Source organism: Mytilus trossulus, chromosome 6, assembly GCF_036588685.1.
Source record: "Mytilus trossulus isolate FHL-02 chromosome 6, PNRI_Mtr1.1.1.hap1, whole genome shotgun sequence".
Classification (NCBI taxonomy): Eukaryota; Metazoa; Mollusca; class Bivalvia; order Mytilida; family Mytilidae; genus Mytilus; species Mytilus trossulus.
This window is the reverse complement of record NC_086378.1, coordinates 47,706,144-47,733,330: the sequence shown is the minus strand read 5'-3', so window position 1 is coordinate 47,733,330 and position 27,187 is coordinate 47,706,144. Positions and strand designations below refer to the sequence as shown.

The window sequence follows — 27,187 nt, the reverse complement described above, 5'->3', positions numbered from 1 at the left end:
CGTGTGTTGTGAAGCTCTTACGCCTAGGCAGCGAAGTACATTCCATAAAGATCGATAACCTATATTGGTATATCCTGCATTTCTTAACTATAAAATTTTTGTAACAATATCAGATATAGCACTTTCAACTCCTCTTTTTTGCAATCTCAAACGTTTTTTAATTCTATAAAATGATCTTTCGCTCAGCATTATATGATGTATGTTTAGTAAAAACCCGAGTACTTCTTTTGTTGTAAATGAAAAACTTGTATAGTATACAACTAGTTCGTCTAATGAGGCATCTATGTCTGGATATGGAATAGCACTGGCCTTGCAGAACAGGAGAAGAGCAAGTACCATCTGAAACATAAAAGTGTACAACTTAGAACTTTAGACTGTTATTTTATTGCATTTGTTCCACTGAAATGGTCTTATTTGATGTATAGTAAACTTGGGGAAGATGTTCAGATAGCCTTAAAGATTGGATCAAAATGAATGTATGCAAAGATATTTATTAGTAGATAACTGTATTATATTTTAAGCTGCGACGGCAGCATTTCGTAATTGGATGGTCGCAAATTAACTTTACTGGCGTTGGCAGAGCCAGTAATGGGTATTTGCAATCTTCAAATCAACAATTGATGCCGTGGAGCTTAAAATACATATTGTTATCTTCATTCTTATGAAACTGAGAGAAAACTCAAATCATAAATTTTAAATCTGCCATGCATCGTTTGCGCTTGTGTGTACATTATCATAACATCAATTGTCAATTGATGCCATGAAAATTAATGACGTTATCCTATCAAATGGAACTAAAATACTGAACTCCGATGAAAATTCAAGACGGAAAGTCCCTTATCAAATGGCAAAATCAAATGACAAAACACACCAAACGGATGGACAACGACTGTCATATTCCTGACTTGGTACAGGCATTTTCAAATGAAGAAAATGTAGGATTGAACCTGGTTCTATAGCACCAAACTTCTCACTTGTATGACAGTCGTATCAAATTCCATTCTATATAAAACGATGTACATGTATGAACAAAACAGACATAATAGGAAGCTGAAGGACGCCTCCGGGTTCGGGAATTTCTCGCTAAATTGAAGACCTGTTGGTGACCTTCTGCTGTTGTTTTTTTATTTGGTCGGGTTGTTGTCTCTTTGACACATTCCCCATTTCCATTCTCAATTTTATAATAGTTCACATAGCAATAAAATGGGTATATCAGTCATACTTGTGTAACAATCTCAAAACAAATAAATATTTAACAAAAAGTCACCTATCAAATTAAAAACCCGCAAAGGGTTGCTAGCGAACTCGTACAAGCTTTCTAAAAACTGTTTTTTTTTCAATGCCAATTTATAGGTCTAATTTTGAGATTAATGTTGAAATATGCAAACGACTTAAGGTTGATTTTGTTCTACCAAACAGATCATATTGAAATTCTATCACGATGTTAATGTTGATTAAAGAGAGGTTTGTGTGGAAAATTTGGATTGTAATTTCAACCGTTTTTAAATCACAGTAACCTTGTTGACCAGACTAACATCCGCCCCTTTTTATTTTTGCTTATTTCTAACTTCCTCTGTGGTAGTTTTTTTGATATAAAAGTAATAATTAAAAACATTTTAAAATAAAACCACGGAAAGTCATAATCAATACAAACCTATTTCAAATAAGTCATGCTCTTAGTAGTTCAAATGTAAAGAAACTGTATTTTTGCTCATTTTGATATGCATGCAAGGTGTAACAAGAGTGCACACACTGAAATGTCTCGCCTTCTTTACTAATCATTGATATTATGTTGATAGTCCTAAGAATAAAGCTTTATTACAACTGTCACATAAACTTAACATTAACCAAGATAGCTAAACAAAGACCAATGAACCATGTCAGGCAGACATGTACAGCTAACAATGCTTCCATACAACAAATATAGTTGACCTATTACTTAAAGGTAAAGAAAAATAGACCAAAACACAAAAACTTAACACTGTGCAATGAACCGTTAAATTGAGGTTATTGTCAAATAAAACCTGCGGGACTGACATTCAGATCATAATTCATTTCAGTACACCAAATATAGTTGACATTTGGCATATAATATTAGATAAAAAGACCAAACCTTAAAAAATTAACTTTGACCACTGAACCATGAAAATGAGGTCAAGGTCAGATGACATCTACCCGCTAGACATGTACACCTTACAATCATTCCGTACAACAAATATAGTAGACCTATTGCATAAAGTATGAGAAAAACAGACCAAAACACAAAAAACTTAACTATAACCACTGAACCATGAAAATGAGGTCAAGGTCAGGTGACACCTGCCAGTTGGACATGCACACCTTACAGTCCTTCTATACACCAACTATACTAGCCCTATTGCTTATAGTATCTGAGATATGGACTTGACCACCAAAACTTAACTGTGTTTACTGATCCATGAAATGAGGTCGAGGTCAAGTGAAAACTGTCTGACGAGCATGAGGACCTTGCAAGGTACGCACATACCAAATATAGTTATCCTATTACTTATAATAAGAGAGAATTCAACATTACAAAAATTCTGAACTTTTTTTTCAAGTGTTCACTGAACCATGAAAATGAGGTCAAGGACATTGGACATGTGACTGACGGCAACTTCATAACATGAGGCATCTATATAAAAAGTATGAAGCATCCAGGTCTTTAACCTTCTAAAATATAAACCTTTGAAGAAGTGAGCTAACACCGCCGCCGGATCACTATCCCTATGTCGAGCTTTCTGCAACAAAAGTTGCAGGCTCGACAAAAACTAAAGTTGATTATTTTCCTTTCTTCTTTTCAGGCTGAATCGGAACCAAACAATTTATTTACCCTTTTTCCCTTGGGATCAGAAAGCACTACTCAAAATGATTATTTGATGACACAATTAAAATTGTATATGATTTGATATGGTTAACCATATATGCCTGTTATAAACAGGTCGGGAACTCTAGATTTTCTGACGTGAGAATATATTGCATAGTAAAAATGTAGTAACTTCCAAAAACGGAAGGCTGTTGTGGCCTTAAAATACTGACCAATCGACTCAATGAACTGCAATGCATTGTAGGCTATTTCGAGTTTACTATGACTCGGAAACACGTGGAATTACTAGGAAAACTGTCAACTATTATAGTTTCTGGGACTCTCATAATAGATGGTGTTGTTCTGTGAATGTGTCTAATGTAAAATACATAACATAATATTCAATTTGCATGTTCAGATTAAAATAAGTCTTGTTTACTGGCGTCACGTTTCTATTTTCCTTTTCGGCTTGTAAAAGTAGTTGAACTGTTTTTTATACGCCTGTCGAAACTTTGACGGACCTACAAATGTATTATGGTATATAATTGTCGTCTGTCCGTCAGTTTTGTTCAGTGGTTAAGGTTGATCTTGCAGTTGCGAATAAGAAATGAATACCCTTTGGCAAGGGATGGAAAAGTCCTTGTTTTGCTATGGCAAACCCAAAAAATATAAATTTCAATCAATATATGAAATAAAAGGTGCACAGAGGCATTATATTATAAAGAATTTGTGAAATTTTTATTAAGTTTTGTTCAATGGACAAGGATGAGTCTCGCAGATAAAAGGTACCTCCTGCATGGCTACCATAACGGACGGAAAGACGGGTGGGGGCAACGATTTCTATATACCCCCACGTTTCAAGTTGGTGGTATAAAAAGAACAAACAGTAGCTATTATGTTGATACCATGAAATATTTACTTACCAAAAGCATTGTTCAGAATGAGGGTAGCTTCCTTTGTATGTAGGTCCACTTAGTCTTCTCTAGTCAAATGAAGAAATTATTAAAATGGTCTGGTTGATCGGGTGTTGATCATAACGAAAATGGCCGTTGAATGGCTGCTCACGCTACATATGTAAATTGAAATGTGCTATCGCCATAATTATGATGACTTAGCTTTAACTTCCGAAATTTAAAGCGAAAAAAAATCGTAAATCGCGTTAATTAAGTGGTACCGTTTTTACACAATAAAATCATCGCAATAACAAAGACGTCTTGTTGTTAGATATAACGAAATATTGCCATAAATAAGGCGACTTGTTGTATATATATAGCAAATATTGCGATAATTAAGTCTTCTTAGTGTTAAATTTAACAAATCATTGCGCTAAATAAAGTGCCTTGGTGTTAGATACAGCGAATTATTGCGATAAATAAGACGTCATTTTGCAATATACAAAACATTATCGCAATGATTATCAAATATGGTTTAGTTATAAACAATTACACAAGGCAGCTCCAGGCTTCCGTAGATATCTTATAAACTTATAGAGATATCTTATAAACTAATAGAGATATCTTATAAACTTTTAGAGATATCTTATTAACTTATGTAGATATCTTACTTAAGGTGGTACCCAACACTTTCACTAAAATGTATTTGGCTCGTTTAATTTTTCATAAAATTTTGTCAAAGTATTTACTTTGACCCTGAAACAAAAATATAAGAATATCAAAATTTTTGAACCAACCGTTTTGTCAGAAAAATTACACTGGTTATATAGCACTTTGACAAAAACCAATTTTGATCATTGAGAAGCTTAATATTCCTTTTACAATACAACGTAATTAAAACATTTAGCTGAAGTTACAGCGTTATCTCCCTGTAGTGTTAGGTGCCACCTTAATTGGTTATAAAGATATCTTATTTAATATATAAGATATATCCATAAGTTATAAGATATATCTATTAGTTTATAAGATATCTACGGAAGCCTGGAGCTGCCTTGTATTATTGTTTATAACTAAACCATATATGATAATCATCGCGAAAATGTTTGGAATATTGCAATTCGACGCCTTATTTATCGCAATATTTCGCTATATTTAACAACAAGGCACTTTATTTAGCGCAATATTTTTTTATATTTAACAGTAAGAAGACTTAATTATCGCAAGAATTTGCTTTATGTAATAAGACGACTTATTTATCGCAATAGTTTCGCTATATCTAACAACAAGGCACCATATTTAGAGCAATGCATTGCTATATTTGAAAAGAAGAAGCCTTACTTATCGTTATTATTTGCTATAAATAACAAGACGCCTTAGTTATCGCAATATTTCGCTATATCTAACAACAAGACGTCTTAGTTATCGCAATGATTTGCTCTAGACACCTTGTATATCGCCATACTAACAAGACGACTTAGTTATCGCAAGATTTTGATTTTAATATATATTCCCACACTTCAGACTGTCTATCAACTCTTGTGTACATTAACCTCAATTTCAATTATATATAGTCTTCTATGACATGTGCTATTGACCAATCACAAGAATTTGCGATCATCCGATGTTCAGTACTTTAATACTTTGAATAAAATCTTTCATTGTATATCATGGATATATATGCAAGTACAACGTATACCAGACGTTTCTTAGATTGATTTTTTTTCTCTCTCTCTCTCTTTCTTTTTTTATAAATCCCTTGTATCTTGTATCTGTATGTATTGGCACAAGCCAGCAACCTGTAGTTTAGTGGTTGTCGGTGGTTCATGTCTCGACCCACAGTTAAGATTTTGTAAATGTTTTTATGTTTAATTTGGCCAGTTGTTTGTGTGTAAATTGTTTCCCACTTTTCATGTCAAGCCTTTTATAGGCGACTAGTCACTTTACTGTATCATGTTTTGCCATTGTGAAAGTTTCCTGTTGTTTGATCCACTCTATATTTAAATTAACATATATCACATCTCTTTGTTTTTAAATTATAAATCTGACTTTGAAAGTCTTGTTTTCCTGAACAAGCATGACATATTTTTCACTGGGGGTTAAATTTTGAAACAAACAGTCAATCAAATTACACTTTTGTAAAGAGGAAAACCATTTTAAATTTATTCATTTGTTAGGTTGGGAGATAGGAGATTTCATATATGGTTGCCTTGTAAGAGCTGAAAAATAGACATAATTGGCGACATATTAAAACGAATAATAATGCCCTCTTCCCTTTCCCATCCTCCGATTTCATCTATAAATTTAAACCGACTATCACGAAATGGCACAATAGTGTTGAAAGTAGAGTTAAACATCATCAGTCATAATCCCTTCCCTAGAATACCTCAACTGGTTGTGTCCGTGTAGTTCATATATTTATCCACAAAAAAAAAACATTTAAAAACACTGCTCATATTCTAGTATATCTGCATTCATAAATTTATTAATGTAATTTAGACTAGACGACACCATGTTTGTTATGAGCATCTGCCATCTAAACTAACTATAAACTAGAGGCTCTCAAGAGCCTGTGTCGCTCACCTTGGTCTATGTGCATATTAAACAATGGACACAGATAAATGCATGACAAAATTGTTGGTTTGGTGATGGTGATGTGTTTGTAGATCTTAATTAACTGAACATTTGTGTACCACAATTATCTCTATTTATACTGCACTCGTTCTATTTGAGAAGTCAAAATGCGTTGACTGTATATTTCTATGTCATATACAGTCACTGACCTGATATCACTTTTCCTCATGAATATTTAAATAGAAAATGTCGAATAATATTTAATTATTTATACGACATTTTCAACCCGTTCTTGTCGCCAATGAATACAACGATGCGTGGATGGACTCAACCTTGTTTCTTTTGCAATTATTGGAAAAACATATTCTATTTGTTAATATTTTTTGTTTGTAACCTATAAATAATTATGTTTTATGCTTATGGTTGATATTTAAGTCCATACTCAAACGATTTCGTTCACCATCGAGTGTGAGTTTCAACAGGTAAATGTGTTCATTTCATTGTGCTGTATATTTCTCCGCGAGCATGATATGAGGCCCTTTTAAAGGAGATATTCCCCAATATTTAAATCAAATAAATAACCTTAACGCATTAAACAACTATTGAAAATGTTGTTTTAGATTGCAGTATAAAGACAATAATAGTGCATTGACTTGACATATCAACTATATAAAGATTCGGCCCGAAACGGGGAAATAGCTCTGCACAGCCTCGCATTTCCCCGTTTCTAAGCCTCATCCTTATATCGTTGATATGTCAAGTCAATGCACTATTATTGTCTATCTATAATGAACTTGGCCCAGTAATAACATTTGAAGATATTTTGTAAAAATTTACAAGAAATTATGAAAATTGATAAAAATTGACTATAAAGAGCAGAAAGAATTTCACCTGATAAACAATTTAACTCTCTGGTTTCAGAGATATAAGCCAAAATATACATTTTACCCCTATGTTCTGTTTTTATCCATGACGGCCACCTTGGTTGCTTGGCTGGGTCATCGGACACATTTTTTAAACAAGATACCCTTATGATGATTGTGACTTAGTTTGGTTAAATTTGGCCTAGCAGTTTCAGACGAGAAGATTTTTGTAAAAGTTTTCGGACGACGGCCGACGCCAAGTTATAAGAAAAGCTCACTTGGCCCTGTGGGCCAGGTGAGCTAAAAAGGAAGAGGCGGAAGACATTTGTCTCCCAAGAACTGCTTGCAGCGAAAAGAACTAAAGAACGAAAAAAATATCAAGAATTCAAGATTTAAATTATTGGTTCCGCATGAATGCACACGGGTTTTAAGGGGATTATGAGAGGTGACCTTAGGTGACACCCTTCGCTCAAAAACAAGATAAAAGTCTATGGGGCGCTAGAAGTACATATTTGCCTAAACCACCACATTTCCGTTAAATTTCCGCTAATTTTATTTCGTATTCACAAAGCCTCCGTTAATTAACGCACCCGTTAACGTCTCCGTTAAATGTTCCGTTAACCCAGATAATTAACGGGTACGTCAACGTATCCGTTAAACGAGCACTATGCATATGAATACGGATTATTTCAATTAAATCTCAGTGAAGAGCCACCATATAATATGCTACATGAAGAAAATTCAATATTGATTAGGGCAAAAAACCCAGGCGTAAGCAATTTCTTTTGTTATGTATAAAGCAAAACTGTTAGTTGAATGCATATGGCAATTCGTCAAGACCCTAACAATTATTTTTCATTCGTTAAGCTAGATTCACACTGCCGATCAGACAAGCTCGATCAATCTCGATCAAAACAAATTAAGCGATCGGGAGACTGCTCTGACTCAATCGACAAGAATGTTCGGGATAGTCTACCTTGCTCGTCATCGATCTGACTTTCTATCCGAGATTTTTTTACATGTCAAAAACATTCGAGTAAGGATCGAGAAGCCAGACACTCGAGAAGAGATCGAGAATTCGTCGAGTAGGGATCGAATTGATTTGGAAAGGATCATATAGAGACCGAGTTTGATCGGATACAAATAGTTTACCGATCTGTATTCGATTATTTCGATATTTGCTGGACTAATATCCGATCATTTCCCGATCAACGACAACCTGTACGATATGTGGTCCAATTTAATTCGACCAAGGCCCGATCGCTTCATGATCACTGCGACTTCTTTATTTTTTTCATCCCAGACTAACTCGACCAATACCCGATCTCTTCGCGACCACATATTGTAAGTGCCGGGTTGAAGTCGTAATGGAATCATCAAGGAGTCGTGAATGGTCGAGTTAAGCTCGTGTACAGTCGGATAGCAGTCTGGTAAAAGTCGTAAACAGAATATTAGTGGAAATAAAATATGGTTTTTTGTCAATCTTTTATAGGAGCACCTGAGACATACATTGTGTGTGTGTGTGTTTCCCCCTATGACAACGACATTGTCCATGTGACGAAATTCGTATCGAGTGAAATTTATCCTTCGCTCTGGGAAACGTTTTCTTTTAGGACCAACATGTGTCTTGAAAGTAATATACAGTACCTGGCCAAAAGTATTCGTCACCTTCATTTTTTTTTGTTGCTATTTATTCATATAAAAACACATTTTTTTTCAAGAAATTGTTCTGGGGGCATTTATGGTTGGATTTTTTTTCAACAAGGCCTTAAAAGACGTAGAATTGTCTAACGTATGTTAACTTTGTTTATTTGGTAATAGTTTTGTCTTCAGGTGTTTTCTCTTTCTCTTGATATGAACACATACATTAAATTTTTATAATTTAATTTGGTTGAATACAAAGCGAATTTCTGAACAAAAAATAATATTTGTGTTTATCTTGTGAAAAAAAAATCATCCACAAAAGAAACATATAACCAAATAAACTTGTGACAATTCTGCTTCTATTGGTACCAAGTTGCTTAAAACCAAACCAAATATGACCAAAAAAAATATATGTAGTTTTATATATATGAATATATAGGGAAAACTCTCAAGTGACGAATACTTAAGCCTTTCTATCAGTACGGTCGTCCATTTGGCGACCCCACTGATCCTCATAGTACTGATACATAATTTGTTTTGTATTATTTTTTTTAGTTATAATTGGTTACATTTTATGTTCTTTTATAAAAAAAAAAATAGGAGATACCAGCATACCACGAGGGGAATCATGGGAATTGTAACTCGTGTAGTAATTTGACTCCAGCTATAGTAAATTTACAATGGAATCATAGTCTCCGCCTAAGTTTTATACAAATTTGTACATTGACCTATAATGGTTTACTTTTTAAAATGGTTATTTAAATGGAGAGTTGTCTCATTGGCACTTACATCACATCTTTTTATATCTATATAAGCATTTTACACTAGTAATTTTGGGGCCCTTTATAGCTTGTTGTTTAGTGTGAGCCAAGGCTCCGTGTTGAAGGCCGTACATTAACCTATAATGGTTTACTGTTTTAAAATTGTTATTTGGATGGAGAGTTGTCTCATTGGCACTCACACCACATCTTCCTATATCTATTATAATCAAAATGTAAAAATATAAAAATCCATGCAGATCAAAACCTTTAGAATATTTATTCTCATTTTCCCGTATTGCTCTTTTGTCGGGTTATTGTCCCTTTGACATATTCCCTATTTCGATTCTCATTGCTTAAATATGTCCTTTAGTTATTATTTGCTGTTGAGTTGCTGTATCATTGGCGTATACTCCTTATATCATATTATTCATACAATTTAAATTCCGTTTGGTGTTCCGTTTAAAATCTTATCACCAAAAGTATTAAACCAAAGGGTAGAGGAAACTAGCTCAAAAGCTTTTCATTCTGTCAAAAAATGTGCAAAGGAACGATGACTTCAATCTTGTTTGACAAAGTAAAAGATAAACAAAAAAACGTAATATTTTTTTTTTTTTTTTTTTTTAACACCATCAATTATATTTCATTTTTTATTATCTTCGTCGATTTAGGAAGGAGCTTGTTGTTTGCTTCACGTTCAGTGTCAAATATTTAATAAATATCCAATGAATGAGAACAAATATATCTAATAAAAATGCAGTCAAAGTAGTACTTTGTCAAGGATGAAAGGCTAGAAATTGATTGTAGTTTTATTCATATTACATATACTTGAACTTAGTTTTCAGAGAATAAAATATCTATATTTCTAACTTGCATAGAGCATAACACTTTCCATTCATGAAGCATCAGGTTTACTGCCCAAATTTTGACAGGATATTTTGTGTGAGCGTATATGTACATCAAACTACGCCAAACGGATGCCATACTTACATTTTTTTTGTATGTAAGTGGGTCATACCCAGCACAGAGACACTTGGATTATTTGAATACACCTGTCGGATACTCCAAGTGGATAAGTTTAAAGTCCATCTAATGCCCTTCAACATCCTTATACATATATACAAAAGATACATGGCTAATGTCAGAGATAGGTTAAGCTTGAACTAATTACACATACAATATTAAGTCAATGCAGTAGGTTCTTTTTATTTACCCATAGAGTTCAAAATGTTTGAATAATATTTATTTGGGGTTTTCTTCTGATTAGATATATTTAAATTAGTAAGCATGCGAAGTTAAACCTTTAAAAAAGTTTAATAACATTTCATATAATCATTGACCAATGATGTCGGAATAATGCGAACCCTAGACAAAATTATCTTGGGGTCAAAACAAAATCAAAGTACTGAAGTACTGAACATAGATGACCGCAAGTCCTTTTGGATGTTCACAAAAATAACATATCTTTACCTGAAAGTGATGTGAAGGTACATAGATATAAATTTTTTTCTGAGACAAGTTCGTGCTTTGATGATGAATAAATGAGAGGGATTTCAATCTCACCGTGATAACATATGTATATAAATATTTGTATATAACAGTTACATGTTTATATAATTTCATCTATTTCACGGGTATTATTCGGTTTAACGAGAGAAATGATCGTGACAGAATATCTAACGGCGGTCAAGTATCGAGAGACGATCGTGAAAGATCTGGTAACGGATCGTGAAAGACATTTAATCGAGAAGACATATGAAAGGTCAATAAATATTCTAGTTTAATAAATTACACAGACAAATTAACGACAAAAAAAAACTGTCTGTCAAAATGGTTCACATTATGATCAGTATGCGAGAATATCCAGTTTTAAAAGCACAAAGCTATTACAAAACCACAAAAGGCAGATTGCTTCTCGACATTTCAATGAAATAAAAAAAATGTAAACAAACATGATTTTTTCACAAACTCGACTGGAAAAACTACTTTTATCCGAATGAGGGCATTCTATTTGAATTAATCAAATAGTTCTCCTAGTTATTTTGTATACACATAATCTGAAAATTGGTATATAAAGAATAAAGGAAAAAAATGATTTTTCGGATCGTGAAAGATCACGTACCGCATTTTTGAAAATCGCGAAAAGGATCGTGAAAGATCTGATGCTAGGAAAACGTTCAAATTATTCTTCAATTATATCATAATAAATATTTGTTATTGGTATTGAGGAAAGCTAGATAGGTCAACATCCTCAATAGGTTAAAGCATTTCAAAGTATTAATATTTTCAGAAAATGAAATGAAAAATAGTTGGATGATTGTAGAATGAAGCTTTTTATGGTCATGTGAAGTACTCACTTATCACGAGTTATAGGATACCCACATCTTGTATATTGAATCCTATAAACTACATGTTCGTCAGACAGGATTCACCTGACCCCGAATTTCCCTCATTTCGTGGATGAAGGTTCATTGTTGTTTTCAAGTCCGTATCGCGGATTCGTTAAACTTTAGGATAACTGTCTGTTTTTATGATTGTAAGGTGTAGATTTTTGACTTCTACAAGGTTTTAAATAACATCGAACTCATTATCATGCATCATTCGGCAATGTTTGTTTTATGTTGTTAAGCCTTTTGGATATATACCTGTATGCTATAGCGCCAAGGTATTTCGTGTATGGTGTACATGCCTGTCTGCATGTTTCATATATGAACATGATGACGTCAATTGTATTTGATATATTAAATGATAGTAAGATGTCTATGTCTGGCTGTCGGTCAGGGCTCATATACTTTTGACCTTAAGTTCCGAATTAATTGGCCGAGCATAACTTTTTCATTTGTCAGTTTCTAAGGCACTGTAAGGATCGGAACACATTTATTTTGTGTACGGGATATTTTTAGAGATCTGTATGGCATGGTTCTTCTTACCTTGAACTCTTTTTATGAACCATTGACAATTTTATTATTAATAAGCTCATTTGACACTTCTAGGAAAACCCTTGATAATATAGACGTTCAACAAATATACTATTATAAGTAAAGAAGACGAGACATTACAGCATTTGCGATCTGGTATTCTATAGTCTGTATAATGTAGTTAAACCAATCCACATCTGCGTTGTGTTATAAAGAACTTAAGAAAGTACTATTGCACAAAATGTTGGTTATCGTTCAATCTCAAATTACTCATGAAAGATGCTGTTTTGCAGTATTTTTTGTTTGATGGATATCATTTTGGTTGAAACGTTGCATATATCCATGATATAATTGGCTAAATAGTGTCGGTCTTTTTGAATTGCACTTGACCGATTCTCAGAGCTGAATCTTTCACACACGTTTTAAGTTTGTTTTTTGTTTAACTTTCGAGATAAAGTGTTGAATAAAAAAAAATAATAGCTTTAATGTTCATCCTTATCAAAATAGTTACAGGCTTCAACCAGTTGAAATGAAAATGAAAAAATACTGATTTCTGATTACTAGTAATAAGTCTGGTCACGCATTATCTTTTACGATAAAAAAAAAAAAAAAAAAAAGGGCGTTGCCTGATCTTTCACGATCAAGTATGATGGAAATTAAACAAATTCAAGGTTTTCATATAGAAGTTAAAATGCTTATAATGGAAGAACATACTTTAATTTTACTGTACTATCAGATACACCAAAGATTAAATTTCAAATATATCATGATAAACTGAAATATGACCATTATAGGTACAAAAAGCGTGTGATTTGTAATTAATTTATAGACATGATTGCGCCTTTTGTGTTTTTTCATGAAGTACTGCATATTTTCATTAATCTTATTTCACAGTTTTGTTGAAGAAGTTAAACCATTTTGACAGACATATTTTTTTATTCGAATTTTTTCCGGGTTTTGAAAATTAAGCGATTTTTTCAAAGATTCTGAACTAGAATTTACATTTAATGTCGTTCACAGTTACCAGAGCTTTCACGATCGTCACTCAATACTTGACCGCCGTTAGATATTCTTTCACGATCATTTCTCTCGTTAAACCGATTGACACCCGTATATTTGTATATCCTATTTATTTTACTATTCTAATAATAGTGCAGTGTAAGCACATGGTGGACATCATTCTGAATTAATTCGATTTTTCTAATATACTGAAATGCAGTCGACTTTAGCGTTTGATAGTTCATTGATAACATTCTGGCGTATCACAAACAAACAACTTGTTACGTCTCATTTCATTGGCTGAAAGATTTAAATACAACAACAGTGTAGTCAATGTGCACGTGAATTGACACAGGTGACTGACAATGGAATTTACTATCATGTTACTACGAACGTAAAAACAATGATTTGTATAGTTTACAAACCTTTGGTCAAAATAAATAAATAAATGTTTTGTTAACGTCAAATAGTGGGGTCGAAATATTATACTGATATTTTGTTTTATAATATTCCAAGTTCTTTGCATGCAGCAACTCAATTATCTTGTACCCGGCATGATGAGAAATATAAGGATATCTCATAATACTGATCCATTACAATAATTAATCAGGGGTTGCACTGACATTCCTCTTTTATTATTTTCATGCTATAAAACATACACACAGTACAAAAGTGTAGCTATATAAGCGAACCATAAACGGAGGAAATCGTCCCCCAAAGAAAGAAACAAAATAACTTTATCATTGGTGCACCTGAATGAATTCAGTGAAGGCAGGTTGTTGTAATAAATTGAAATGTTACATCGGCGAAGATTATTTCTTATGCATGTGTGGAACTAAATAATAAATTAATAATTGTGAGAAATCGTAGTTTATAAAGAACAATTCTCTTGTTTGAATTCGGGTCTTTTTATAGCTGACTATGCGGTATGGGCTTTGCTCATTATTGAAAGCCGTACGGTGACCTATAGTTGTTATTTCTGTGTCATTTTGGTCTCTTGTGGAGAGTTGTCTCATTGGCAATCATACCACATCTTCTTTTTTCAATTATAAATGTACTGTTTTCGATTTTAAATGGATGAACATTTATCTTTCAATTTTATACTGTAAGAATAGAGCTCCATAACATTGTTGAACTATCCGCTAAAGTATATGAAGTATGTATTCGTATTTAAAATGAAATACAAAACGAAACGTGTATGATAAAATGATAAACAAAATATCAAGAAATTAAGGATGACTAAATGCATGTGCAAGAAGAAACTCACCTTTTTATCGATACATTTAAATGATTTAATGAATAAACACTTTTTAAAAAACTGTTTGTTTCTATTTACATAGGTAAAGGAAGATGTGTGCCAATGAGACAACTCCCCATCCAAATAACAATTTACAAAAGTAAACCATCATAGGTCAATGTACGGCCTTCAACATGGAGCCCCTGAACAACAAGCTATAAAGGTCCCCAAAATTACTAGTGTAAAACCATCTAAACGGGAAAACCAACGGTCTATAAATATTTACAATATATAATTTACGTTCGTTTTTCAACCGAGGATACATATAGCAAAACCTAATAAAACTTATATCGTTGGAATTTATAAGCTACATTTAATCATCCCCTGTGCCATGATTGGCCATCTCCGTTTTTTTTCCTAACAAAGCATGGTTGGTTACATGTTATGAATGTACTTACAATTTCGGGATTTTTTCTTCTTCAAGTAAACGGAATCAGAAAAAAAAATCGCTATCCTATGTCGAATACATAAAACTTGGAAAAGAATATGAAGTGTTTGTAGTAAAGTACGGTTTCATTTTTTAAGTACAACATTAATTCATCGAGTCCATTGAGTAAAAGAAAATGCAGGATAAACAACTGGGGTGTGGGGGGGGGGGGGGGGGGGGGTGGAGTAAATGAAAAAAATATGTGAATTGAGCTTTTTTTGTTATCCTACATTGAACTTTAAATGTCGTCCCTTCATCTAGAGGAGACATTTAAATTGAATATTTAGATGTGAAAACTGTTAAGATTTTAAAGTTTAAACTTAACTACCGATTGCAGAAAACTATAAAACCAATGAATTTTACATGCACATTTATAAAAGCTAGAATTGTAACTTAACTACCGATTGCAGAAAACTATAAAACCAATGAATTTTACATGCACATTTATAAAAGCTAGAATTGTGATTGGAATCATGTATTAGAATACGTCGATGGAAGCTTTAAACGACCTTGACCAGATACGTGAATATTAATCAGTCTATTCAACGTTATAGTATGTGTGCTCTATTTTTCGAAGGTGTGAGGTCGAAGTACTATATATACCATGGTTTTTACGAGTTAACATATTTAAACAAACGAATCCGAAGTAAGACACATGGTATATAAAATTTGTAATATAAATAAAATGATTGACAGCTTCAAGACCTTCAACTTATATTGGAAATTGTTCACGTTACAGTTTTATCCAATGAAATGGAAGCTCGCGCAAGTCACTTTTGCGCCTCGTGTATGATCTTCTGTGTATTCCATGTATTCTGTTTGGTTTCAAGGTACCATTCAAATTAATCATATTTTACAGAATTTTCATCTCATTGAAAAATACATATTTATACATTTATAGTTTTCCTACAAACTGCTTTTCTTCCGTTATTTTATTAATTCGATTATTAGATTATTTATTAAAACACAGTTTTAATGATAAAACACTGTATCTTAACAGTAGCGAATCCAGGGAGCGTAGATAGTGTACGTTCCCCTTATTGATCGCCAAAAAAACATTTTTTCACAGATATTTGTAGCCGATATTTATACCTTTTTCTATAGGTACCCTCCCCCTATTTAAATCAGAATTTAATTGGATTTTCGCAAAGGAAATGATAGTTTCACATTTCATTTTTTTCACAACTCAATCCTATATAGTTTGAAAAAGGTTTCTTAAGATGTGGTACACATGATTTATTGCTTTTTGTTATAAAATTAAAACAAATGAAGATCTTGACCTTTTAGTACGTTTTATAGTTTCCTAAATATTTAAGAGGCGGATACCTAACAAAAAAAGAAAGGTGGAGCTTCAGCCATGGAATAACATGAAAATGAATATTCGATTGAGGTTTTCGACGTATTGTAGCCGATGATATTGTCTTGAATGCACACTCGTTTGAAAAAGTTAACACTATTATAAGAAAATGTAAACAAACTCTTTGATCATTGTAGTGTCGAGTCGATTTATAAACCAATGAAAACACCCGACATATCAATCACGTCTAATGTGCATACTAACGCATCCGTTAATAGCGCACCCGTTATCTCAATGTTAACGGACACGTTTGTGAATACCACGTTAAATTTTAACGGACGTACCCGTTAACGTCTCCGTTAAGTTAACGGGTCCGTTAGTTAACGGATGCTTCGTGAATAAGCTCCCAGGATATTCTACTAACACATTTATGCAGTCTGTATGTATGGTGTCTCTGACTGTTAAATGCAGTCTGTATATATGGTGTATGTGGTTATAAGATGTTATCTGTGGTTGTTAGATGTAGTCTATATATGCATGTTGTCTGTGGTTGTAATATGTAGTCTAACTCTTCATATATATAATGATGTCTGTGACAGTTAGTTAAAGTCTGTATATATATGACGTCTGCGGTTGTTAGATTTAGTCTTTACATGGTATCTGTTGTTGTTAGATGTAGTCTATATATGGTGTCTGTGATTGTTAGATTTAGTGTTTATATGGTGTCTGTTGTATTTAGATAAAGTCTGTATAGATATGATGTCTGTGGTTAGATTTAGTTTTTATATGATGTCTGTGGTTGTTAGATGTAGTTTTTACATGGTATACATCTATTGTTGTTAGATGTCTATAAATGGTGTCTGTGGTAGTTAGATAAAGTCTGTATTGATATGGTGTCTGTGTTATGTAGATAACGTCTATATATATATATTGTGTATGTAGATATAGATAGATTTGGTGTGAGTGCCAATGAGACAACTCTCCATCCAACTGTGGTTGTTAAATGTAGTCTAATTATGGTATCTGTTGTTGTTAGATGTAGTCTATATATGGTGTCTGTGGTAGTTAGATAGTCTTTATATGGTGTCTGTGGTAGTTATACGTCTGTGTATATATGGTGTATGTGGTTGTTAAATGTAGTCTTTATATGGTATCTGTGGTAGGCAGATGTAGTCTGTATATAGGTGTTATACCACCAAATCATGGTACGTCGCATCCGGTTGCATACGAAAGTAGGCCTAAAAAAATATTCCCTTGAATTTGACAGTTGTAGAAAATTAACCCTGCATTTCAATGCACTAAAAATTTTCTGAGTCTTAAATATGTATGTTGGAAGTCTGAAAGCACCATTATTTTTTTTATTTGATGGTCTTATAAAATATTTTGGAACGTTCTGGTTACATAGCTACCAAAGCAGGTAACCAGTAAATAACAGTGTAAAAATTGGGTTGTTTACTTCCCGTGTTGGTTACTTTCTTATATGCAATGAAATGTAGCGTGAAATTTTCACTGTATCACAGGAAAAGATTAAACTTTATACATGCAAAGTATTTCTTTGGTTGAAATAAAGGTAAATTCTGTACAATTTTTTTTAAAGTGCCAATTTAACAAAGACTAATAGGGAAAAATCAATGGTGGTATTACACCTATATATGGTGCATGTGGTAGTTAGATACAGTCTTTATATGGTATCTGTGGTAGTTAAAAGTCTGTGTACATATGGTGTCTGTGGTTGTTAAATGTAGTCTTTATATGGTATCTGTGGTAGGTAGATGTAATCTTTATATGGTGTCTGTGGTTATTATATGTAGTCTTTATATGGTGTCTGTTAACGTTTAACAAAAAAGAAGTTGTTTTATATGGTGTCTGTTTTTGTTAGATACAGTCTGTATATGGTGTCTTTGGTTATTAGATGAAGTCTGTATATGGTGTATGTGGTGTTAGATACGGTCTGTATATGGTGTATGTAGTTGTTAGGACAGTCTCACTCTGTATTTGGTTTCTTCGGTTGCAAGATGCATTCCGTATATGATGTATGTGGTTATTAGATAATGTCTATATATAACAAAATAAAAGTAGAACATGTGGTGTGATTGCCAATGACACAAACTCTCTAGGGGGACCAAAACAATGAAGTGTTACAACTTTGAAATCGTATAAGGGTAAACGAGGAGTGTAAACGTAATAGTAAATGTATGTTTTCAATTATTTAGTGACAAGGATTAACTTTTAAAGGTATGCAAAGGAAAGTAATTGCTTTTCATATGTTTATTATTTGCAATCAAGTCTTTACGATATGGCAGCGAACACAATCATGATCTTGATGTGATGTGATTTAAACCCACTAAAATTAAGCAACGCTGATCTTTATTTTTAACTTGATACTCCGAAAGGTTTTCGTGCAGAAGGACACAGGTCACCATACCAAGTCCCATTAACTAGTACGATTGGGCTGACCAGCATTTTTCCTATTGAACAATTACTTGATTTGAATCGAATGTTTATCCATAGTACGAACATATAATATGATAATTGCATGTCTTTTGCTGGACTTCTGATGCACGTAGTTTTACATTTATTTCAAGGTAGCACTGTACAGTTAGAAAAACATTAATTAAAATTGAACCACAAAATGTTTCATCATCCTCTATTCCTATTTTTCAAATACATTAACCTAACTGTTTGTGTTATACATGTTCAAATGTATCTTTCATAGATTTTATTTTCAAAAGTTAAAAGAGTGAAATATAACCCCTGTTTTGTGTCTCCATGGGAACATTTTGCATTAATTTACGTATTAAATTGCAAAAAGAAGGGTGAAAATGTCACATATTCCCCCAAAATTTGAATCAAACTAGAAGTTTAATGCCTTTCAGTGATACCTTTTCAGTAACTATTGACAATAATCTACCAAATGATCAAATAAACAAGAGGCTCTCAAGAGCCTGAATCGCTCACCTAATTTTTTTTGTTTAAATCTCTCATCAATGATTATTTTGGCTTTTCAATTTATTTAAATGTTCTTTGAATCGTCCTATTTTCTTCAAAAGCAAAAAAAAATCATTTTCTCCTATGTTCTATTTTAGCCATAGGAGCTATGTTTCTTGACATACAAGGAAATAAAATATAAAATTTATACTAGTTACTCTGAAACTCATTTAGCCTAAGTTTGGCTGAAATTGATACAGCAGTTTCAAAGGAGAAGATTTTTTAAAGTAAGTCAATTTGATGAAAAAAGTCTTTAAAGGGCAATAACTCCTTAAGGGGTCAATTGACAATTTTGTTCATATTGACTTATTTGTTGATCTTACTTTGCTTAACATTTTTGCTATTAACAGTTTATCTATAATAATATTCAAGATAATAACCAAAAACTGCAAAATTTCTTTAAAATCATCAATTCAGGGGTATTATACCTGCAAAACCAGTTACCCGATTCGGCTGAAAATTTCAGGATAGGTAGACCTTGACCTAATAAATACTTGAACCTGTTGTCTTTTCTGCTCTAAATGCAGGAAGTTTTGAGATATAAGCCAAACACTGCATTTTAACCTGTTTTCTATTTTTAGCCATGACGGCCATGTCTTTTGACGAAATAGAAAATAAAACACAAACTTTATTTTATACACTTTACTGATCATTCAGTTGAAGTTTGGTTGAATTTGGTTGAGTAGTTATAGAGTCCGGAGAAGATTTTTTAAAGTTAGCAAATATGATGAACAAATTGTGAAAAATTGTCATTTAAGGACAATAACCCCTTGAGGGGTCAATTGACAATTTTGGTCATTTTAACTTATTTGTAGATCTTACTTTGCTGATAATTTTTGCTGTTTACAGTTTATCTTTATCTATAATAATATTCAAGACAATGACCAAAAACAGTAAAATTTCTTTAAAATTACCAATTAAGTGGCAGCAACCCAACAATGGGTTGTTTGATTCATCTGAAAATTTCAGGGCTGATAGATCTTGACCTAATGAATATTTTTACCTGTGCCGGATTTGCTCTAAATGCTTTCGTTTTTGAGATATAAGCCCTAAAGCTGCATTTGACCCCTTTGTTTTATTTTTAGCAATGGCGACCATGTTTGTTGATAGATCAAAACTTCGGATACAATTTATAAACTAGATACCATAAGGAACATTCAGTTAAAGTTTGGAAGTATTTGGCCTAGTGGTTTCAGAGGAGTAGATTCTTGAAATAGTTTACGACGACAGACGACGACGACAGACGACAGACGACGGACGACGGACAACGACGGACGCCAAGTAATGTCATAAGCTCACATAATTGACATGGCTATGCCAGGTGAGCTAAAAATGGGTGTCTCTCCCCCCATTTTTGTCGCAAAATTAATCACAAAGTTCGTGCAACAAAAAGTTGTAAAAAAAATAACAATAATTGACAAACCATTGCCTGGTTTGGATATGCAAAGACAGACTGTCATACAGACAACAGCCATATTTCATACATTAAATACTCTTGATGCTCACTATGAAGGCTATTTTAAGCATCTTAATCATCAGCTATCCAAAAAAGAATTTTATTGAACACTACCTCTTATATTTGAAAAAGTGACCAAAATACGAATCTACACACCGAACTGTGGAGTGCTACCTAAATCATAGTTGTGGTTTAAATAGGAAGAACTAATGTACATGAATGTCGTGTATTTCCAGTACTTAGTATATCACTGTATTGATCATGAGTTCTTTCTGTAAATGTATTAGTAAAGTGCGTTGCTTTAAGCTTAGTCCATTATTATGCAAATGTATTTTTTTTAAAACAAAATTTGACAAACTCAGTGGCAGATCCAGAAATTTTCATGAATGGGGGCCAATTGAATGCCTAAGTGGGGGGCCGCTCCGGTCATAATTCATTCATTTTCTGTATAAGCAAATACAATTTCTCCCAAAAATAGTTCATGCATGTAGGTTCTCAGATACTATCAGATACAATCTCGTAAATTTAAACCAAATCATTCTGAAAAGCACCTAATGTGTTACTCTCCTCCTCTTTTTCTTTTAACTGGCATTTAATTTCAGGTATTTTATAAGAATCATTTGGTAAAACACAAAAACACACTAATACATTTTAGTGTTTGGTACAGGTAAAATTGAGAAAGGAATGGGGAATATGTCAAAGCGTTAACAACCCGACCATAGAGCAGACACCAGCCGAAGGCCATAAATTGGTCTTCAATGTAGAGAGAAACTCCAACACCTTAATGCGTCCTTCAGCTGGCCCCTTAAAAAATATGTATACTAGTACAGTGATAATGGACGTCATACTAACTAAACTCCAAATCATACACAAGAAACTAAAATAAAAAATCATACAAGACTAACAAAGGCCAAAGGTAGAGTGTCGCTTTGCTACAGTTGAACATAGCACAGTTTAATGCTGAATAAAGGAGAGAACTCTTTTTCTTAGAAATATAGGTAAACATTCAAACAATCTGAACTGTGTCCAAACTTGTTTCCCTAGTAAAACTTGACATGTGTTTTCTTTAATAAGTCTATAGATGGCTGCTTGAAGACGTAATATGCAGGTTGAAAAAACATAAATAGTTAAAACGGCTTAAACAGACAAATCTATGTAACAATAAAGCAACATTAGGTAATATGACTCTAGGCATTTCATTTGCCAGGTTATTTCTATACCAGCTTTTATCTATTGTGTAACTACAATAACAGGCCCTAGATACCTTGGAATCGAAAGTGGATAATGGCAAAATCTAACGATTTGTTAGACTTCATACAACCAAAGTATGTTTTATTGTGCAGTAATATACCGGTAAAAGAATTGACACGAATATTCACCATTCCGATGTTAAGGAAACATTTGAATAATTGGTCTTGCACTGAACTACCAACAGACATAAAACAACATAGATTCAAAGACGTTGAATTAACGAGAGATAAATCGTACTTTAGAAAAACGAAAACCCGCTCAAATCACAAATGAACATTAAATATCTTAAATTGATGCTATAAAGGTTTCTTAATTTTTGTTACGTTCGAAAGATGTGTTTTTCAATACTGCAGTAACCAATCGGCATTGTAATGAGAAACAAACGTGTTTCTCTTCTTCTCGACTTGTTCGTGCATTTACCTGTTTACATTAGCTTCTAAAGACGAATGAAAAGCAGCTATACAGATATTTGTATCTCACTTAATAAGTCAAAGTTTTGTGACTATGTTACGTTGAACGCATTGATCCAATCGATCAGGAAATAAATGGATAAAACATATATACAATTAAGTCTGTCTTATATCATAACTTACATCTTTGATTGACAATGAGGGTCGGTTAATAACAAATCTGTTTATTTTTACTGGTTTTGTATATGTTCAGCAATGTTAAATGACGTGTATTGTATCAAATCATATGAATACCCTGAAAAATACCAAGGGTTTAGACTCAAAGAAAACAAGTAAGATATCCCCAGTTTTTTTTGTTGAATACAAGTAGGTGCAATTTTGGTACTCGGTGCAATTTGGGTACTGTGACGTTATATACCTTCCAAATATAGTGGTTTATATGAAACCATGCCCCCTTTTATACTCAGTGACGTGAGTGACAGACATACTATATCATACATTGTGTTCCTCTTTAATTTAGCTACACTCTGTCCAGTTCATTACGAATGAAACGGATTGGTTGAGTTGACAGCAAATAAGATTTGAATGTACTTTAATAATAATATTTTGTTAATGTATGACACGTTGAACTCGATGGTCATTTTTATGGAAAAGTGTTTGGTTATTGTAACAGATATGAAAAATGACTGAATGATACTCAGCTACATCATGAAGGAATAGACCAATATGGCATATTTAAATGTGTCGAACTGTTATCAATTTAATGATGACTCAGGCATAGGAAAGACTTGTTAAAAGAAACAGTAGGCATTTATTCTTTGCTATTTATATAATACTAAATACAACAAAACATTTTCATTCAATATTTACATCGATTCTGACAAAAAAGAGGCATAATCAACGAAAAACAAGAAAATTAGTATGTACACATTATGCACTTCAATGTTGTTCTTTGCATCAACAGATCAAATATCTTATGCGCGTATAAATTCGGGTCCATATATTCGACAACATGGTGAAATAACAGATAATTATCATGATGAATAAACGTTAAATCTGTAAATGTCTATCGATTTAACAAATGTTGTGATATTACGCCTGATAATAAGTTGAACAGTTCTTTGGCCTGTGTTGGAGTTTCAATGACATCGAATTCTTCGATATCTAAAAACGTGAGAGTATTTATTAATTGTCTAAATTCTTCTTTAGTGCCTCTAGGTAGAACAGCATCTGTGTATATATCAGTTAAGTAATTCAATACAACTATGTCGCACGGCAATTCATAAGAGCAGTCATATTTATCGTAAATAAAAGGTTGGTAGTACATAACGTCAGGTATACCATGTGGACATTCAACATTTCTTTGAGATCTTATTCTGTGTGAATTCCATGATTGTAGAAACATGTCTAAATGTCTCTGAATAAGTGGTAGGAAACAAAACCGTATGCATTCAAGATGCACAGGGTCGGCATTGTTTAGTATACCTTCATCTACCATATCTTTAAACAAATTCCTCCAAAATGTTGTGAAATTTCGCATCAGAAAACTCCATAGCATTTCGATCTTTTGGTTGGCCGTTGATCTTCCTATTGAAACACTTCTATGTCCTGCCATGCTATCATTATGAAATGATCTCAAAGCTATTTGAATACGTTCAACTATAACATTTTCAGTTCCTGCATCCATGCGTACTACCCTTGGAACCCTCTTGCTTGTCTTCAAATACTCAAGAAAATGTCCTGCAACTATACGGGGATTTTTATTTGAACTTGTAGCCTTCAGCCAAAGTATCTTTCTTGAAAAACCGTCGATTCCACCATGGACAGATATTCCAAACGGCTTTAACTTATCATATCCATCGACGTGGATGCAAAAGCTCGGTCCGTTACTTGTGTATCGTCTTCTTGTAAGCCTATGTCTTTGTATCCTTAAAACGCCGTCTCCGTCAATAGCTTTCAAAACTATCCTAACCGTGTGTTGTGAAGCTCTTACGCCTAGGCAGCGAAGTACATTCCATAAAGATCGATAACCTATATTGGTATATCCTGCATTTCTTAACTGTAAAATTTTTGTAACAATATCAGCAATAGCACTTTCAACTCCTCTTTTTTGCAATCTCAAACGTTTTTTAATTCTATAAAATGATCTTTCGCTCAGCATTATATGATGTATGTTTAGTAAAAACCCGAGTACTTCTTTTGTTGTAAACGAAAAACTTGTATAGTATACAACTAGTTCGTTTAATGATGCATCTATGTCTGGATATGGAATAGCACTGGCCTTGCAGAACAGGAGAAGAGCAAGTACCATCTGAAACATAAAGGTGTACAACTTAGAACTTTAGACTGCTATTTTATTGCATTTGTTCCACTGAAATGGTCTTATCCGATGTATAGTAAACTTGGGGAAGATGTTCGGATAGCTTTAAAGATTGGATCAAAATGAATGTATGCAAAGATATTTATCAGTAGATAACTGTAATATATTTTAAGCTGCGACGGCAGCAATTCGCGATTGGATGGTCGCAAATTAACTTTACTGGCAACGCGTTGGCAGAGCCAGTAAATGGGTATTTGCGATCTTCAAATCACCAATTGATGCCGTGAAGCTTAAAATAAATATTGTTATCTTCATTCTTATGAAACTGAGAGAAAACTCAAATCATAAATTTAAAATCTGCCATGCATCGTATGCGCTTGTGTGTACATTATCATAACATCAATTGTCAATTGATGCCATGAAAATTAATGACGTTATCCTATCAAATGGAACTAAAATACTGAACTCCGATGAAAATTCAAGACGGAAAGTCCCTTATCAAATGACAAAACTCATCAAACGGATGGACGACTGTCATATTCCTGACTTGGTACAGGCATTTTCAAATGAAGAAAATGTAGGATTGAACCTGGTTTTATAGCGCTAAACCTCTCACTTGTATGACAGTCGTATCAAATTCCATTATATATAAAACGATGTACATGTATGAACAAAACAGACATAATAGATCAAATAGTCACAATATTGGTATAGCAGTCATACTTGTGTCACAATCTCAAAACAAACAAATATTTAACAAAAAGTCACCTATCAAATTAAAAACCCGCAAAGGGTTGCTAGCGAACTCGTACGAGCTTTCTAAAAACTGTTTTTTCTTCAATGCCAATTTTATAGGTCTTATTTTGAGGTTAATGTTGGAGTATGTAAATGAATGTTGAAATATGCAAATGACTTGAGGTTAATTTTGTTCTACCGAACAGATCATATTGAAAATCTATCACGATGTTAATGTTGATTAAAGAAAGGTTTGTGTGGAAAATTTGGATTGTACTTTCAATCGTTTCTAAATCACAGTTACCTTCTTGACCAGACTAACATCCGCCCCTTTTTATTTTTGCTTATTTCTAACTTCCTCTGTGGTAGGTTTTTTGACATAAAAGTAATAATTAAAAACATTTTAAATTAAACCACGGAAAGTCATGAGCAATACAAATCTATTTCAAATAATTCATGCTCTTAGTAGTTCAAATGTAAATAAACTGTATTTTTGCTCATTTTGATATGCATGCAAGGTGTAAAAACTAATGTTGATTATTGTCCTTTCTTCCTTTCAGGCTGAATCGGAACCAAACAATTTATTTAATCTATTTCCCTTTGGATCAGAAAGCACTACTAAAAAATATTTTTTGATGACACATGTAAAATTGTATATGATTTGATAAGGTTAACCATATATGCCTGTTATAAACAGGTCGGGAACTCTAGATTTTCTGACGTGAGAATATTTTGCATAGTAAAATGTAGTAACTTCCAAAAACAGAAGGCTGATATGGCCTTAAAATACTGACTAATCGACTCAATAAACTACAATGCATTGTAGGCTACTTCGAGTTTACTATGACTCGGAAACACGTGGAATTAGTAGGAAAACTGTCCACTATTATAGTTTCTCGGACTCTCAGAATAGATGGTGTTGTTCTGTGAATATGTCTAATGTAAAAAACATAACATAATATTAAATTTGCATGTTCAGATTAAAATAAGAATTGTTTACTGGCTTCACGATTCTATTTTCCTTTTCGCCTTGTAAAAGTAGTTGAACTGTTTTTTATACGCCTGTCAAAATTTTGACGGACCTATTATGGTATATAATTGTCGTCTGTCCGTCCGTTTTGTTCAGTGGTTTAGGTTGATCTTGCAATTGCGAATAAGAAATGAATACCCGTTGATAAGGGATGGCAAAGTCCATGTTTTGTTATGGCAAACCCCAAAAAATATAAATTTCAATCAATATATATATGAAATAAAAGGTGCACAGAAGCATTATATTATAAAGAATTTGTGAAAGTTTTATTAAGTGATTACTATACCATGACCCCCACGTTTCAAGTGGGTGGTATAAAAAGAACAGACAGTAGCTATTATGTTAATACCATGAAATATTTACTTACCAAAAGCATTGTTCAGAATGAGGGGTAGCTTCCTTTGAATGTAGTCTTCTCTAGTCAAAAGAATTCATACGGGAGAAAATGGTCTGGTTGATCGGGTGTTGATCATAACGAAAATGGCCGTTTAATGGCTGCTCACGCT

The 27,187-nt window shown here is 33.1% G+C and overlaps 1 protein-coding gene across 2 annotated transcripts in view; it reads right to left on the bottom strand.

Annotated features, from left to right (window-relative positions):
• LOC134721453 (uncharacterized) overlaps positions 1–27,187 on the bottom strand; it is a 57,929-nt gene that overhangs the window by 21,856 nt on the left and 8,886 nt on the right. The gene's annotated exons all lie outside the window — the stretch shown is intronic.